Raw genomic sequence first — 17,004 nt, forward strand, 5'->3', positions numbered from 1 at the left:
GGACAGGAAGTGAAATGCCCAGGAGAGGAATAGAAAAGAGGGTACTGAAAGTGTTTAGAGGGACTGCTCTTGGGCAATGTGGAGTTTCCTCTTTTCTTGTAAAATATATATTTTTTGGTTTCAGAGAGAGAAGAAGGGAGAGGGACAGAGAGAGATGGAAGCATCAACGATGAGAGAGAGTCATTGACCGGCTGCCTCCTGCAAGCAAGCTGGGCCTGTGCCCTGACCGGGAATCGAACCACGATCTCCCGGATCCTAGGTTGATGCTTAACAGCTGAGCCACGCCGGCCGGGCAAGTAGCCCCTTTTCTTGAATTCAGTAAGACATGATTGGTTGAGCAGAGGGATTAATTAGGAAGAGAGAAAGAGAGTAGAGCCCAGGAGGAGACAGAATCAAAAGCGGGGGTGGGCATGAGAGCTGAGGGCGAAGAGGAAAGGGCATCGGCGGTGCACCGCGTGGCGCCTGGGCCGGGCTGCGAGAGGCATGTGTCCTAATCTAAGGGCTCGGAGTCAGTTAACAGCTGCAAGTACTCTGCACGTTTTCTCCTTTTTAGGGTTCATCACGCTTAAAATCCAAGAATTACTGTGGTCTTATTTGCATAATGACTCTCTTCTCTGCGGGCGGTTAGCTCTAGGAAGGCAGACCCCACCCATGGCATCCACCGCCTCCTCACCAGTGCCCCGCACAGTGACACATAGTCACGCTCAGTCAATACTTACCGAGTGACTCAATGGATTGCTCACAACTTCAGTTCCCTCTTTTATTAAAAAAAATCATGATACACTCATCTCAGGTTGTTCTGAGGAAGTATTTGGATACGATATACAAGCACCTGGTGTCTGTTAATTCATTACTATTATTTAAAAAACAACAGATACTAAGTGCCTGCTCTGTGCCAGGCCCTGTGCTAAGCGGTGGACAAGTGAACCTTTTGGGGTGAGTAACGATTTGTGGGCCCCAGTGGCGCCACCTCCCCCTTCGCCTACCAAAGGGCCTCAGCAAACAAACCCCCCCATCCCCCTGCAGGGCGCTCCCTGGCCACACCCTCAGCAAGTCCTGGGACCGCTAGGACTGGGCTTCCATCCCCCCACCACCAGGTGGCAGCACCAGGCCCACAGGCTGCAGGGCCTAAGACTGGCCCCGGGCATGTCAACCTGGGTGCAGGGCCTGAAAAGGGGGAGAAGGAAGACACCCAACCCCTGCCCCTCTGGAGTTGAGGTGCTGTTGGGAGTTACAGTTAACGCTCTAGGGTTGGCCCCTTCTTTCCACTGCCAGCCCCCAGATTGGAAGGACACCTGCAGGGTCCTTGTTCAGAGTCCTTCCCAGAGCGCCTTCCCTTCACCCCCCTTCCCTTCAGGTCCCCTGTTGCTCCTGTGAAAGCTCAGAACCCCACGTCGGGCCCCGAAGATGACCTCCCATCAAAGCCCACCTCCTTACGCCTGGCCCGGGATTCATCTCCTATTCTCTCTGTCTTTGCTCACATCATTCCTTGTGTGTTAGTGCCCACACATCCACGCTCATATTCGCTGCCCCTCCTTTCCTCTCACCCCCTGGAAAACCCAGCTGAAAGCTCGCCTCCGAGAAGCCTTCCGGACTGACCCCAGATGGCGCTCACTGTGCTGTGTCCCACCAACACTTCCTTTCTTGGCAAGTGCTCCCTGGGTCTCAGGTTTGGGTTGACCTGGTTGCACGGTGCTTTATCAGCACTCTTTAGATGTTTCCTGTCACCTAGCAAGGGAGGCCAAGAACAGGTCTTTCCCTTAAAGGAAAAATACATCTTTTTCCACTCCCCTGGCCTGTGCCCTACGTTCACCAAGCCCTCAATAGTCGCTGTGGGCTGAGGGAGAAAGGATGTCTGTGAGGGATGCGTGGGAATCAGGGGAGAGGAGCTTAAGGTGGAATAATTCATGTCCTTCGTGTCCCTGAGACTCCTTGGTGAACAGGACAGGAAGGAGGGCACTGTAAAAGCCAGAAGTAAATCTCTCCATTCATTCATCCAGTCATAACCGTGTGTTGGGCACTGGCTGGCCTGTAGGTACCGGGGACATGCAGTTTGAGAACTCAGTGCTAGTTCTCTAAGGCCCCAAAGCCTACTAGGGACCTGGGTTTGTGCTCAGCCAGTGACTGCGCAGCAGGAGCAGGGCCAGGAGAGAGGAGCACGCAGGTGCTGGGGGCACCGGGGGGAGCCCCGGGGACCACGGAGGCCTCGGGAGTCGGGGACTAGAAGCTGGGCGCTGAGGGCCGGTGGGTGCAGGCCGCCGAGATGGAGAGGCCGCCCGAGGCAGCCAGAAAGCGGCGGAGACGAACAGAAGCCGGCCTGTGCGTGCCGGCCACTCCGCCTGCCTGCACCCGCTGCCCCCTGCGGGGCTGCCCACTCGCGGGGCTGTCCCGCTCACCGAAAGCGCGGTCTACCAGCCCTTTCATTCTGCTGAGTTTGTAATACCCACGCATTATGTAACCTTGGGAAATGCACGTCATGATCTATGGGCCTCAGTTTCCCCCATGTCAGTGACTCTGCAGAAGAGGCTGAGGGCCCCGCTGAGTGGGGATAATTCCTGGCTCTACCCCGGTGTCCACCCGAGTGGCTGCCCTTGGACCCGGCTGAATACTGCAGATCTGCCTGAGATTTTGTTTGGAAAGAGGATTCTGCTGTCTAAAGAGAGTGCTCTCCCCTGGCCCTGACCTTGCATGAGCCTGTTCCCAGTGTGTGCCCAGGGCGTGTCCTTGGTGGCCTGTGCTTGTCTTTGGCCCCTGCCATCTGGAGGCCTAAGCACATGGTGGGCACACAGGTAGGACCTCTCGGCACCACTCTCAGGGATGTGCTGGTGGTGACGCCCGCCCAGAAACCTGGTTTTACTAAATTGTAATGACTGGCCAGGGCTGGGGGGCTCCACAGTGACCTTGATGATGAATTACATCCTGAGTTTAGCGAGTGGGACAGACGGGTCCTACAGCCAAGGGACAAGGCCCAGACCTGCTCTTTGTCAACCAACACCAGCTGGGATCCCTCGTCTCCGGGCTGGCAGCTGGGAGGGATCACTTGGCCGCCAGGAAACCTTCTCAGCTGGGACCTTGCTGAGCATCTGGGCCAGAGAAGCCACATCCGTCCCCACTCAGGGGAAAATGTAGCTGCTGAGCTCGGTCCCACCCCGGCAGCCATCAGAAGGGCCAGGAGGCAGAGCCAGAGGAGAAGATGGGCCGCTTTGCCTTTCTCAGTTTCTACAGCAGCGCATGACATTTGCATGTCCCCAACTCATAGAACTAGCGGGACCGAAACCAGAGGCAGGTGGTGAAGCCACAGCTGCTGAGCCGGAGGTTTCGGCCAAGCCAGCGGAGTCATTCCTGTGACCCTTTCAGGTCTCACTTTTGATTCTTTGCCTCTGACCCACAGGTGGCTGTGGCCAGGCTTCTGTGGGCACGTGGTTTGCTGCGGGCAGTGACTACTGGGAAACTCGGATGAATCTTAGAATGGCCATGATGAATGATGGAAAACCCCCGGATGTTGGGAGCCAGGCCCTGGGAAGGATTCTTGGCTCCACAGGCTGTCTGCTCTGAAGGGAGGTCAGCCAGGTGTGGCCTGACAGCCCCGGGTGTTAGAGGAACGACCTTGGGGCAGCACCTATGAGGACTGGGGGATCGCTCAGGACCGAGGTGAGGGAGGGGTGGTGGCTGGGGATGTCACTCCCCGTAACAGTGACAATCACTGTGGAGACCGAGAGGCCCCCCCCGCTGGGGAGAGGGGCTGAGATCTCTCCACTTCACCTGGGACACATCTCAGCTGCCAGAGAAGCCAAGTGACTTTGGGTTCCATTTGGATGGTCTTGGTGGGGCCAGGGGCCTGCCCTGCTCTGCATGGTGTGGCCCAGACATGGACGGTGGGGGTCAGTGTCAGGCAGTGGGTGGACCTGAGAGTTGCATGGAAGGCGATGTGAGGAGTAGGAAAGAACTGACCACGTAGAGCAACCTGCACCCACTCAGGAGGCTGTAGCTCGCTCAGAGTGAGGTGGGGGGTGCCAGCGCCCGCTGCCCGGGCATGGGCCGTGCCCCTGCCACTTCCCCTTCTGCTGCAGGGTTGCATGTTCAGTGGCAGCATTTCCTCCCTGGGTATCTGGCACGGGCTCATCAGGCAGCTAAACCCACCCCAGCCCCGGCCCTGTGATAGACCATTCAGTATGGGCCCTGGCCTGGGTGCTATGGGTGCCCTGCAGGTGGGCTGGGCCCAGCCCAGTGAGGGAGACTTTGGTGGCTGGTTCCCAAAGAGCCCTAGGAGTTCCCTGGTGGAACCACATGGAGTGACAGAGAGTTCGGTTCTGCATCCTAAGCCTTTATGTGTCTTCTGACTCTGGGAGCTGAGTCTGCTTTATGTACCTGGGATGCTGAGCCAAGAGAAGACACATCCTTACTCAGCGAGGTATCTGAGGGGAGCAAACAAGATCCACAGGCCATGAGCTCAGCAGTGCAAGGAAGGAGGTTCACGTGGCCCAGTTTCATGCTTCTGCATGAGGCTGTCCAGTTTTCCCAACATCATTTATTGCATAAACAGTCCTTTCCCCATTGTATATTCTTGGCTCCTTTGTCATAAATAAACTGGCCGTATGGGCATGGGTTTACTTCTGGGCTCTCTATTCTGTTCCATCAATCCGTGTGTCTATTGTGATGCCAGTACCATACTGTTTTGGTTCCTGTAGCTTTATAATAGAGTTTGAAGTCCAGTAGCATGATGCCTCCAGCTCTGTTCTTCTTTCTCAAGATTTTTTTTGTCTATTCAGGGTCTTTTGTGGTTCCATACACACTTTAGAATCGTTTGCTCTATTTCTGTGAATGAAACATTTATTTTTATTATTTTTTGAAACATTTATTCTTAAGGAAAACAATTTAGACAACATCAAATGCACTGAAAATGTTGGGTAGGCAAAGGGGAAGGCGGTTCCGGTTTCCCCAACTCTGTCATTTTACCGGCACTGTGACTTTCTCTGAGCTACCGGCCTCTCCTTGTCTCAGATTCTCATGTTTCATAGGGATGGGAACACTTCCCCAGGTTGTTGCCTAGTAAGGACTGAATGAGATGTCTGGGAACCTGAACGCCTGAGAGTTACTATCCCCGTGCCTTGCACATGGTAAGTAGGTGCTCTGTAAACGCTGCCTGTCACCACTCTAAGCTTTCCTTGGCTGGCTGTTGGTGTCGCCTTGGAGAGAGCAGTCTGGCAGTCGGGGCCCCGGCATGTAGCTGGATGGATGCTCCAAACACTCGCCCGGGATGGATAAATGCAACCGATATAGAAATGGAAGATCGTGTGGGACCGAATGAAAATGGGAAGAGAAACTGGAGGTTCGCTACGTAACAGAAGAACAGGTGTGAGTGTGTGCGTGTGTGGAAGATAACAGGACTAGGAAGCGGACTCCACTCCACCGTCGCATGGTTAACTTATTACAGGAAACGCACCGACTTGTGGCTTCACAATTCGCAGCTGTGAATATCTGTGCCCCTGAGCACTCCCCGGCCAAACCTGCAAACACATCGTCCGAGGCTACAGATTTCTCTCGCTTCGCCTTTGAAGCAGCATCGCCCTAATCAGCGACTGTCCATCTCCCCCACCCCAGCCCCGACCTCAAGAAATGAGAACGCTTGGAGTATCAGGCTACACCACTCGGTGCAAGGTTCAAATTCACGGCCCGCCTTCAGCCTTGATGTCGCCGCTCTCGAGCCCTGCCCGCGCACGGGGCCCGGCCGGCGCGGAGACAGCCGGGGTGAGCGCTGTGCCCAGGTGCGTGCTCGCGGCTCGCTGCCCTGCGAGGGGACCTGTGGATGAGCTGGGCCCAGTTTTTAATCCCAGTCTGCTTTCCCCTTGCCGTCTCCTTCAGGCTACGTGTGTGTGTGTGTGAGTGTGTGTGTAGGGGGCCAATGCAGCCTCGTTTCAAAATTATCTCAAACATCTGCCAGTAGCCTCCACTGCAGATATTTCATGCATTGCAAAGTCTTACAAATGGCTTTGGACAATTTTTTGTTTATGTCTAGCATCGCTCCCCTCCGTTGGCAGAAATGGTGCAGAGCTGCTTGTATCTACATCAGTCTCTCTCTCTCTCCACCTCTCTCCACACACACACACAGGAATCCCCCCAAACTGAAGTGTTAATTAATGGCAACAGTGCATTGTTCTGTCACAAAGTGTGATGGAGACAGACGGGTAATGACCCAAGCTCTCAGCATGAACCCGGCCCTTTGGAGAAATGAGAAACCCTCGTACCCAGGAGGGCAGCTCCTTCACTGCGCCCGAGGCGCCGCGTTGCCCGCTGCTGCGGGGTGGAGGAACCCCAGGCTGCGGATGCAGCTGCCCATCAAGCGAGACCATGTGAGTGGCTGGTAACCTGGGAGGTGCTGAATAAAGCTCCTCCTGTTACCCAGTTTCCCCGAATACTATATTCTGCCTGCGAGTTCATGAGCGGGTGCAGTTGCGGAGGGTCCTGGTCGTGCTTGACCTGCCTGGGGTCAATCAACAAGCCTGGAGTGCGGGGTGGGCCTGGAGAACGGCGATTCCAGATCAATACCTAGAAACACACGCCCAGGCCACGGGGGGTGGTTCCCAGCAGGGTGCAGGAGAATGCCTGCCTCCCTGGAAGGCATTAACGTGTCACTGCATCGTTTGCCCAGGGCCACGGCGTTCAGTGGCTCCTGTGGCTGAGCCGTGCCGCCGGCCTGATGACCGAGCTCTCCCTCCTTGGGGATCCCCGCCCCCCGCTTCCCAGCTCGTTACCGACTTCTCTCTCCGGAGCCGTCTCCTTGCACTTGCGATCATGTGCCATCCAGGCTCCCTCCGGTTCCTTTTCTTTATTTACTATTCCTCAGTCTTCCCTGGCGGCGCTGAAAACGGAGGGGTGGTGGAGTTGCCATGGAAACCCCCTACCCCCTCTTTTTTCTCTGTTCCTCCACAATTTTTCTACATTTTAATAAGCTCGCTATTTATAGAGCCCAGGGCTGCATCCCTCCCCACCGCAGCTCTGCAGAGGAGGTTTCCTGTCTGCGGAGATGCCAAGACGCGGCTCTCGGGTGCGGCTTGTGCAGGCCAAGAACCACCGTCGGCAGGCTGAAGCCCCGGCTCTCTACCACACACCCGGCTGGATGTATACGCAATATACACGCTGGGCAAGGCTGCGGGGGGCGGGCGTGACGGGGGGCGCCCTTGCCTCTGCCACAGCGACAGAGCCGATTGACCGCCTGGGCTCTGACTGTACCAGGTGGAGCCGTTTTCGCCTGTGAGGCACAGGTGGGGTTGGCAGTCGTGCAGGTGCTGGGGGCATGGGACAAGGAGGCTTCGTCACTGATTAGCTATGGACCTCCTTGTTCTCACCGGTACACCACCTCCCCGGAGGGACCCTTGTGAGGGGCAGAGGCACCCATCCCAGGTGGTTACACAGCCTCACGGCTAAGCGTCTGGGTTCTGGAAAAAGCTCCAGGCCCCAGCTCTGCCACTGTCTAGTTTTATGACTTGAGAGGTTAGCTCACCTCTCCATGTGTCAGATTCCTCATCTCTAAAAGGGGGGTGAGCAATGGAACCCATCTTTTAAGGTCACTTTTATTTTTTATTTTTTTTTATTTTATTATTTCATTTTGTATTTTATTTTATTTTTAGGGTCACTTATTGAGAGTTCAATAAGTTAATAGAGGTAAAGACTTAGAACAGTGCCTGGCAAAGCATCTACCGTCGTTGGTTAGTGGCGTCTGAGAAATGAGAACTATCGTTTTACCAATTTACCGACAGCCAGAGAGGCTAGTCCCAGCTGGGGCTTTCCCGGGATTTGTAGCCGTTGGGGGCTGGGCTGGGTGGAGGGTTTGGTGGGATCTTCGTGCTATGGAATCTTGCAGAGTTTAGACAACACTGAGAAGTGGAATCTGATCCTAAACAGAAAAATGTATCTTTTCAATTCTTAGTGTTCCATTATAAAAATATTCATTCTTCGCCATGTCGTTCTTGGACTTTATAATAACAAACTCAGATAGGAGCAACGTGGTTTATTTTAGCTCAACTCTAATTTGAACTTACGACTGTTCCTCCATGCTGATGGCTCACAGGTGGAAAGTCTCCGAGTGAGATTTTCTGTGCAGAAGATCCTGATAGTAATGTTTCTTCAACTTTCCTGTGCACAGAATCACATGGGGATTTTACTAAAATTCAGATTCTAATTCAGTCGGTTTGGGGCGGAGACTGAGATTCTGCATTTCTAATTTTTAAAAATATGTTTTTGTTCACTTTAGAGAGAGAGGAAGGGAGAGGGAAAGAGAGAGAAGTAGCTACGTCAGGGAGAAACATCCATCGGTTGCCTCCCACACCTGCCACTTGGGCATGTGCCCTGGCCGGGAACCAAACGGGTGACCTTTGGGTGCACAGGGCGACACTCAACCAGCTGAGCCACACCGTCCAGGCCTGAGGGTCTGCATTTCTAAGCTGTTAGGTGATACTGATGCTGCTGGTCCCTGGCACCAGTAAGTACCAAGATAGGATGAATAGCTGAGACCAGTCATTCCCCAGACACCCTTAAAGAGGGGTGTAGGTTTAGAGGACGGGTTCCCCCCATTTCCTATTCAAATACAGAGCTGGATTACCCAATATTAGTAGAACTGAGCCCTCGTGAGGGAATGAGATTAAGAATGGCTCGTGGCAGCCAGAAGCCTCGTCTTGTTACGAGGTCTTCTTGACGAAGGAAACCAAGCAAAGCCATATGGGGTTGGATGGCTTGTTGCCAGAAAGCCCAGAGGTGTCTGACTACATTATATATGAGCTTTCCTCCGGCTTTATTCTGTTTTGTTCTTGAATTGTTTTCAGAACCCAGTAAAGCTCACCGTTTTTAGACCTTTTTGGCATTGATTCACTCGTCATATTTCAAAGAGATGGTTGTTGGACCGAAATCCAAGGGGAACTGAGCCAAATCAAGGTCGAATTATTAAAACATTAACCTGAAATTCTGACTCGCTTAAGGGCATTGCTTTCCTACCATAAGTCTCTGGCAACCTCTTATTTCAGTCTAAGCTTTGTTTTAAAGAAACACAAAACTCTCCAAACAAAAGCCTTGACACGTTTTTAGCATTTCAGAGTAATGGTCAGCTACACCGCCGCGAGCTCTCTTCCGAGTCAGCAGCGGAGGGTTGAAGGCCCCGGCTCTCAAATTCCAGCAGCTGTGCCCTTCTCTTTGGAGAACGGACAGTCCTGGAAGGAATATATGATCATAGAGAAAGAGATGGAAAGGATACTTCTTTAAACATATATTTTCAATTCTGTTAAAAGTTTGCTTTGAATTCCTTGTAACTCAAATCTTACTCTAAGTTAGTCAGTGGTTCTTGCTTATATAGGTCTAAAGTTTGGTGCCTCCTTCCAGTAGATTCCACAAGAATAAGACAATGTGCGCATATTTTTGAACTGAGAACCACTTAGAGATATCAAAAGACAAATTCTGTGCAGTTTAAACACAAGCGCTCTTGTCCAAGTTGACTTCAAAGGATTGCAGGTCACAGTCATTCTCTGGTGAAGTCGAGAAGCTACTGGAAATGTTTAAATACTGAGGTTAATATTGCACTTGAGATAAAATCTGATTTCCTGTTTCTAAGTCTGCAATCTTACAATAAGGACCCTGAAGGTTCCTGGAATAACAAACAGATCTTCTAAAACAGCAACCAGATGAGGTAAGTGTGGTTGATTTGAAAGAACAGATTAATGTCCTTAACACTCCTCATGTGTTTCAAAATTCAGAGGGAACATTTCCAAGAGAGCCATATTTTGGGTTTCAGTGAATCCAAATATTTTTAAGCACTGCAATAGTTTGAGATTTTTTAAGGTTTTGCGCTTTTAAGACAACTGTCTAGAGTCCTGGGCAGGCGCATGCTTCGCTGAGAGCCTCTGCACTGCAGCGCTCAGTGGCTTCTGCAGCTTGTGACTGAGAATGAGATTGGCACTGGCTGCGGGGACCTGAAACCCGTGCCCTCCTTATTTGCCTCAGTCATTTCTTCTGACTTGTCAAACCTAAACTCCTGTCTTATTTCCTGAAGGCCCCTGGGCTGAGGTTCTTATTCATTGCACCTTCTTACTCATAGTACCCTGAGCCTGCCCGGTATAGAACTTGTCACGCCATAGTCACAGACTTTCTCACTGTCTACTGCTCCTATGAGGTCTTTGAGGACAGAAATTATGTCTTCTTAGTGTCCCATTTATTCAACAAATGCCCCTTGAGCATCTTACTCATAGGAAGATGACTAGGACATAGAATCAACTGTCTTTTTAGAAGGAGACAAGAGTAGACAGCTCTGTGTTGTTTCAAGCTCTTTGACGGGGGGCTATCGAGAGTACATCACGGGGACGCTTCCTAGGGTCTTCCTAGGGGAGATGTCACCTAGAGTAAGTCTTGAAAGAGAATTAGCTGTAGGCAAGAAATGACAAGAGGCAGAAACAGTTCATACGTGGATGGGAGAGGAAGTTGCACCAAGAATTTACTGACCGTGAAGAATGAGCGAGGAGAAGTCTAAGATCAGATGACCTCAGATTTCCAAACAATAACAGAAAGAGAAGTGGTTCCATTCCCTAAAATGAGAAACACAGGGAGGGGCGCATGTGGCGCTGAGCGCAGGAAATGAGTCACTCCTGGTGGGCCATGCTGAGGTGGAGGCACCTTGCGCAGTCTAGAGACCACCCAGGAAGACACGTCTGGCAAGGAGATTGGCATACAAAAGATAAATTGTCCACTGGGTGAGGGAACTCCACGAAGCTGGCTGACAGCATCCGGGCTTATTAGAGGCTGTAGAAGGATCTCGTGAAGCCCCACGGCAGGGGGCGAGCTGGGCCTGCACACACGGGAGGGCTGTCTGTGGCTGCCTTCCATCTTTCCGTGGGGCAGCAGGATTGCCGTGCTTCATGTCTGTTCCTTCCTCGAAACTTCTCTTCCAGGCTTCACCAGAACATGCATTTAGGGTTGTCAAGAGGCTCACCTTGGCTCAGCTCCCTTTGACTTCGATCGCTGCCTAAATGCTTCAACCTCTAAGTCTCCGCGACTCAATGACAAATTCCAGGGACAGAGAGAATCTAATGGGCTCAGTTTGGGTTGGGTGACCACGTATGGGCAGAGAACTTGGTTTACGTGGTTTCGAGGGCTGTCCCTTCTAGGTTGTGGGTTGGCAGGGTTTCTAAGAATGGGATGCAGGCAAGAAGGAAATGACTGGTTGAGAAAGACCTGGCCCCTGGAGCACAGCAAGAATGCCTGGAGGCACTCAGGATACAGCTCTGGCTGGAGACCCGGATTTCGGGGGGTAGTGCGAGCTAAGGTATTGGTTGAGTCGGCCCGGGGGAGAAGTTAGGCTCTGAGATTTTTGAGGATGCGAGATCGGAACTGCGGGGAGCAGCAGTATTGAAGAAGCGACAAAGAGGAAGACAAGTCAGTGAAAGTGACTAAGAAGAGGTGGGAAGGGAAAAGAGAATAGTGCCCCAAATCCGGGCAGGAGGGAGGGGTCAACGGCGTCAACCTCTGCCGAGGCCGAGTAGGCTAAGATCTGAAGGACTACAAGCCAGCTGGTAGCGGGGAACACTCGGCGCAGACGGAGGAAGAAGCCAGGTCACAGGGAGGCGAGGTTAGAGCGGGCTGTCCAAAGAAGTAGGGACTTCTCTTTAAATTTTAATTATTTAAGTTTTAAAATTAAAGTTATTGGGGTGACGGAGGCCATATGGTCGAGGAAACATTCATGGACTCATCAAAGATTCTGGGGTGGGAAGATCCTGGGTATAAAGGCCGAGACAGGCAATATTTGATGAAGTCAAGTTGGGGAGGAGATTGGACAGGATGGACCAGAGCTCGAATGGCGACAACCGTTTCACTGAAGGAGGGAGAAGCGGCCTATGAGAGGTACTCGGTGCGTATTCTTGACTCATCGATGAACCGACTCGTGGAGAGCGCGGCCTGATGGACGGTGCGTTCCCCCGGCACAGAGCACGCCCGGAGGGAGCAGCAGCTGGAAACGAAAGACTCGTGACTTTCTCAAGACAAGGACACGGGAAGGTCGATCAGCTTCAGAAACCGCCTCCAGAAATTATGAGGCAAAACTTAGCTCTGCCTCAAAAATTCACATCCACACTGGGGAGGCCTGTCCCCCCCCCCCCTCCTAATTATTTCCAATCCCGTCGCCATACATCAAAAGAAACACAGCATTTTCCTCCGCAGAGTCCCTTGGCTTCCCTATGGCGAGGGAGGGAACTCAAGACCTGTCGTGCTCAGCGTCTCCCACCAGCCCGGCCTCGGGTCCCCATCGGGCCGTCTAAGGCCCATCGCGCCGCGTCTGGATGCCTTCAGAGTCGGGCGGCAGGGAAATGCTTCCAGAGCTGGCACAGTGGGTGTAAGTCAGACTGGCAGCCACTGCTCACCGACACTGTCAGAGTTAATGAGGTGCCGTGAGTCCATTTGTGTCCATCTTCCCCCAGGAGCGCCCATTAGGCCAAATTGGACCAGACGGGTGCGGGGCTGTGCCACCCAGATGCGTTTCCTGGCCAACCGTGTGTTTTGAAATCAGATTTCTGAGTTTTTGCAGTTCCTTCTCTTGTGGCTTCATTTCCAAAGTGATGACTTCAGTGACCTTAAATTTCAAAAGACAGCATTGTCCCCAGAGGATCTGGTTCTTCTTTGTGGTGTTTTTTTTTCCTGCTCCACCAGGACTCAATTTATCGGCCATTGGGACCGAACAAAGGGTTAAAAAAAGTAACGGTGGGACCTCCATTGGCTGTGATACAGGGAACTTACACACGATGAATGGACCGAAGGGAGGGGAAGCCCAACATCGACGCAGGTTATAGTGTAAAAGAAAATGAACGGAGACCCCGGTGGGCCCTAAGCCATCGGGGGTGGGCGGCAGTCCTTACGTACTGACTTGTTCCTGCTGAAGGCCACAGGAAAGTGAGGATTCTCTCCGATGGAGGCCTGACCCAAAGACTCCGTCTCTGATCCTTAGAAACCAACTACGCTGCTTCCCTCCCCGGGGACGTGTTCACAGAGGACTTAAAGATGTGGTTCCTTAAAACGAAATACAAAGGATGGCTCCCAGAGTCCACCGCTGGGGTTGCACAGCCAGAAAGCTTAAAAGCAGTGATTTCTTCTATCAGCTGGAGGCTGAGAAAAAATATGGTTTGGTCTTTTCTCTAATAGTTAATTACTCGTGTGGAAGGCGGCCTAACTCTGCACTTTTTTTTTTTTTAAAAAACAAAGTAAAATTCCAGATGGAAACGAGAGGGCCTCTGTTTGGGCGATGCAGCCATCTGTTGACATTCCAAGAGCACAGACACACTTGAGTAACTAGCTGCTATTAGAGAAAAGGCTCGGGGTCAGCATTGCTTGGCCCCAGATAAGAACAATGGGTACGGGAAGGCTGGTTACAAGAAATTATATTCTGTCGTGGTACAAAAATATTGAAGATGTACAGAGAATGCATATGGACAAGATGTTCTAATTTAACCTTCGACTGTTCTGAATCTAAATAATGAGATTCCTAACCCACAAGCTCAGGATATAGACACGTCACCCACCGGACCCTAAGGTCTCTGACAGCAGGGCCACCTTCATCCCCTCACAGCGCCTTGAACAGGGAGGTGACACAATTGATGCTCAAGTCATATTTTGGGTGGAATAATGCACGTTTGCTTTGCCACAATTTTCTCGTATAATTGACACAAGCATGAAGGCATAGACTTGTTACAAATAAGGGTTTTCTTCCTCCAGACTCTCCTGAGACCTCAATAAGGTGGGATAGGGAGTGTGGAAGGCGCCCAGGCGATGGTGGCGTCCGAAAGGCCGGCTGAGGACGGGGAAGGCCAGAAGGCGTCCCGGGGGCCACGTGACGGGCAGGCCGGCTGCAGAGCTGCTCTGAAGGCAGCTGATGCCTGAGCTGCTGGCAACAGCCCCGCTTTTGATGTTTCCTCTCTTGCAAAAACAAAGCAAGAAAAGAGACAGGAAAAAAGACTGAAAGAGAGAAAGACGAAAGGGAGGGAGGGAGGGAGGGAGGGAGGGAGGGAAAGAAAAGAATTTGGAATTCATTATTAGCAACAAGAGTTTTTCTGGTATTTTATTGAATTCTGCACACAACATTTGCAATGAAAACACTGCAAACCCAGTGCCAAATTTTTAAAAAATGGATCAATGAAAATACCACATGAGCAACAGACAAGGTGTTTACTGACTTTTACTTAACAGAAGGAGCAAAATCGTGATGACAAGAACTTGGCCTAAGCGCCTGTTTTAACTTTACATTAATACGCGATGAATTAAAAACCCCAGAGTCAAAGAAGACGATATAGAAACCAACAGGAAGCATGTTTGACTCTACGTCTCCTTCGGGATTCCTACCCGGGTCGTGAGGCCGTCGTTCAAGAACGGTCCTGACTTCATCCCACGCACAGGAAGACTTGGTTGACGTATTTGTTTGATGGTAACTAAATAAATGCAAGGCTGGAGAGCCGTCCGTTCTGATACAATACAGCGTGTGTCCCACTCACGCATCCACAGTAACGTACACGCTGGTCATCGGAGCACAGCGCGGGCGGGGGGCTGGTTGACAAGGGAAGGCGGCAACCGGGTCTAGCGTTGTCCGAAAACACAAAGAATGGGAACGTGGCTTTCCGCCCTGGAGGAACGCTGGGCGCCCTCCCTACTCCCGCCGAGCAGCCGTCGGGTGTTCATTTTATCCGGGCCGTGACTTATGTTGGTTTACAAGTCTGTAGCTAAAACTTGGCCATGTGTTTGAACTACGGCTAAATGTTAATGCTGCTATCTAACACTTGATAACCAATTCTTTTTGAATAGTTGCAGGAAAGAATGAGTTTTCTTGACAATAAAGACAGTTTTTCCACCTGGCCCCCGGCCCTGTCCTCCCTGATCCTGCTAAACACACGCGACGGAGACCACGGGCTGAGCAGGGGTTTCTCCCGGGGGCCTGGCAGCTTTCAGTGAATCAGAACTGGTGGGGGTTTCTTGGGGTGATTATTGCTTCTTCCAACTGCTCAGCAATCAGTCAGTAAGAGGGACTTTTAAACAAGGACATTAGAAGATGAGTGAAGGAGGTCACTGTGTTCGGTCTGGCACTTTGACACCATCTGATGGCACGTCCGTGGTCAGGGCGTGTGGACCTCATATGTTTTCAATGGAGAATGTTTGGCTGCCGCCCTGCCGAAGGACGGTATTTTGGGAATATCTAAACAGCTCTGACATTAACAGCAACATTGCCTTGTAGATAAAACCTGAACTGTCTCATGTATCATATAGAATTAAATTCGGGGTGAAGTTTTAAGGAAAATGGCAGGGGAAACAGTGACGGGGAACAGTGCAGAGAACACGAGGTTTAGAGCCACTTGCTGGGCATATAATCTTGGGCGACTCGCTCGACTTTTCTGAAAACCAAGGGCTTAATCTCTAGGCTTCAGATGGTCTTATTACTTCATATAGATGCTTTAAAGATTAAGTAAAATTTGTAAATGACCTTGGCAAAGCATGAGATAATAAGTGTTAGAGATCTCTATGAGAAAACGAAATGTACTTGTTGGTGTGACATCTGCCTAATTACTGTCTGTCTGTATGAGATTTAGAAAATGGATTCTTACTGCATGGAGCATATTACACGGAAACCCCGCACACATGCTTGCTTTCCCTGTGTATACAGAGACGTAGAAACTTTTAAACAAAAATTATACCATTTTATGGGCCAACTCCAAAAATTGTCTATACTGTGCCTTTAAAATTGAAAAAAAAAGAGAGAGAGGATATTCTATTTGGTTTATAATCATACAATTTTATCGCATTTATGAAAGACACTTTGACAGTTTTAAGTAACCTAAATGCTTAACCTCCCCCGCCCCAACCCCAGCATTAAGAGATCACAGCATGGAAACAATTCACCAGAAAGGATGCGACTATGGTTTGTCTTAGCGCGGTCAGTTCACAAATTGTTGTAAGATACACTATTAACACGATACGCTAGAATCACCATTTAGCAGGTTTCGTTAACTTAAAAAAAAAAAAAAAGGGTAAAATTACTTCTCACAAAGGTCACGAACACTAACACATAGGAGACTCAATTATGCTTAAAGTGAAAGTTCAGATTCACAGAACCAAATAATCAGATTAAACATTTTAACGAATTGCTCCACTCGTCAAAATACATATTTCCTGTTATGACTGAGGCCTTGAAAAACTGCCCTCTTTTCTGAATGGAGGGAGAGACGACTAAATTGGACAAATAATCTCATTATGACAAAATATTTCTGTATTATTCAAATGGACTGCTATCATTGTAACCATTTCCTTAGTGTCCATATTTTAGCATCTTTTAGTCTAACCTCTACCATAAAACCAGCAACCAGAATAGACTCTTGTTTTTCAATGGGCATAATTCTCTCTTATCTATGTTATACAAAACTTATAACCCTTCTTTCTCCAACTGTCCACTAAAGCCAAACAGAAGTGTTTGGGTTTTCCCTGAATTCTGTTTCTCACTCCTGAGCAAAATGAATTACAATATGGCCCTATCAGGCCTTGTTTGCATTCACAAAAATTGGCAAAATGTTGTGAATATTATTTTAAAGGATAGCCATTGCTTCTGGGACCAAAAGGGCATTGGCTTTTTAATGGGAACACAAATGCAGCCTGCCATCAGCTACAGTTCATTGGTCAAGCATCATCGATTTAATTCTGATTCGCTAAGTGGTTATTAAAATACAAGCATTTCAATAGGAGGCTCCCTGGAATGGGCGTTTTGCTTAGTGAATGAACTCGACATTCACAGATGAAATGCTAAATCATAACAAAGAAAGCAGGGTCAGAGTGAAAAGTAAGGTTTACACTGGTTTAGGCCTTGCCGAGGCCAGTTAGCAGTGTTGCAGGCAGGAAGGTCTGGGCGTGGAGCCGGGCGGCGTCCCAGTGACGAGAGGGGAGCAGTGTGCACCTCACGCGTCCATTCAACAACGTGCAAGTGTTAGAGAATTTTCAGAGAGGTAA

This window comes from Miniopterus natalensis, chromosome 19 (assembly GCF_054644295.1).
Source record: "Miniopterus natalensis isolate mMinNat1 chromosome 19, mMinNat1.hap1, whole genome shotgun sequence".
NCBI classification, from domain to species: domain Eukaryota; kingdom Metazoa; phylum Chordata; class Mammalia; order Chiroptera; family Miniopteridae; genus Miniopterus; species Miniopterus natalensis.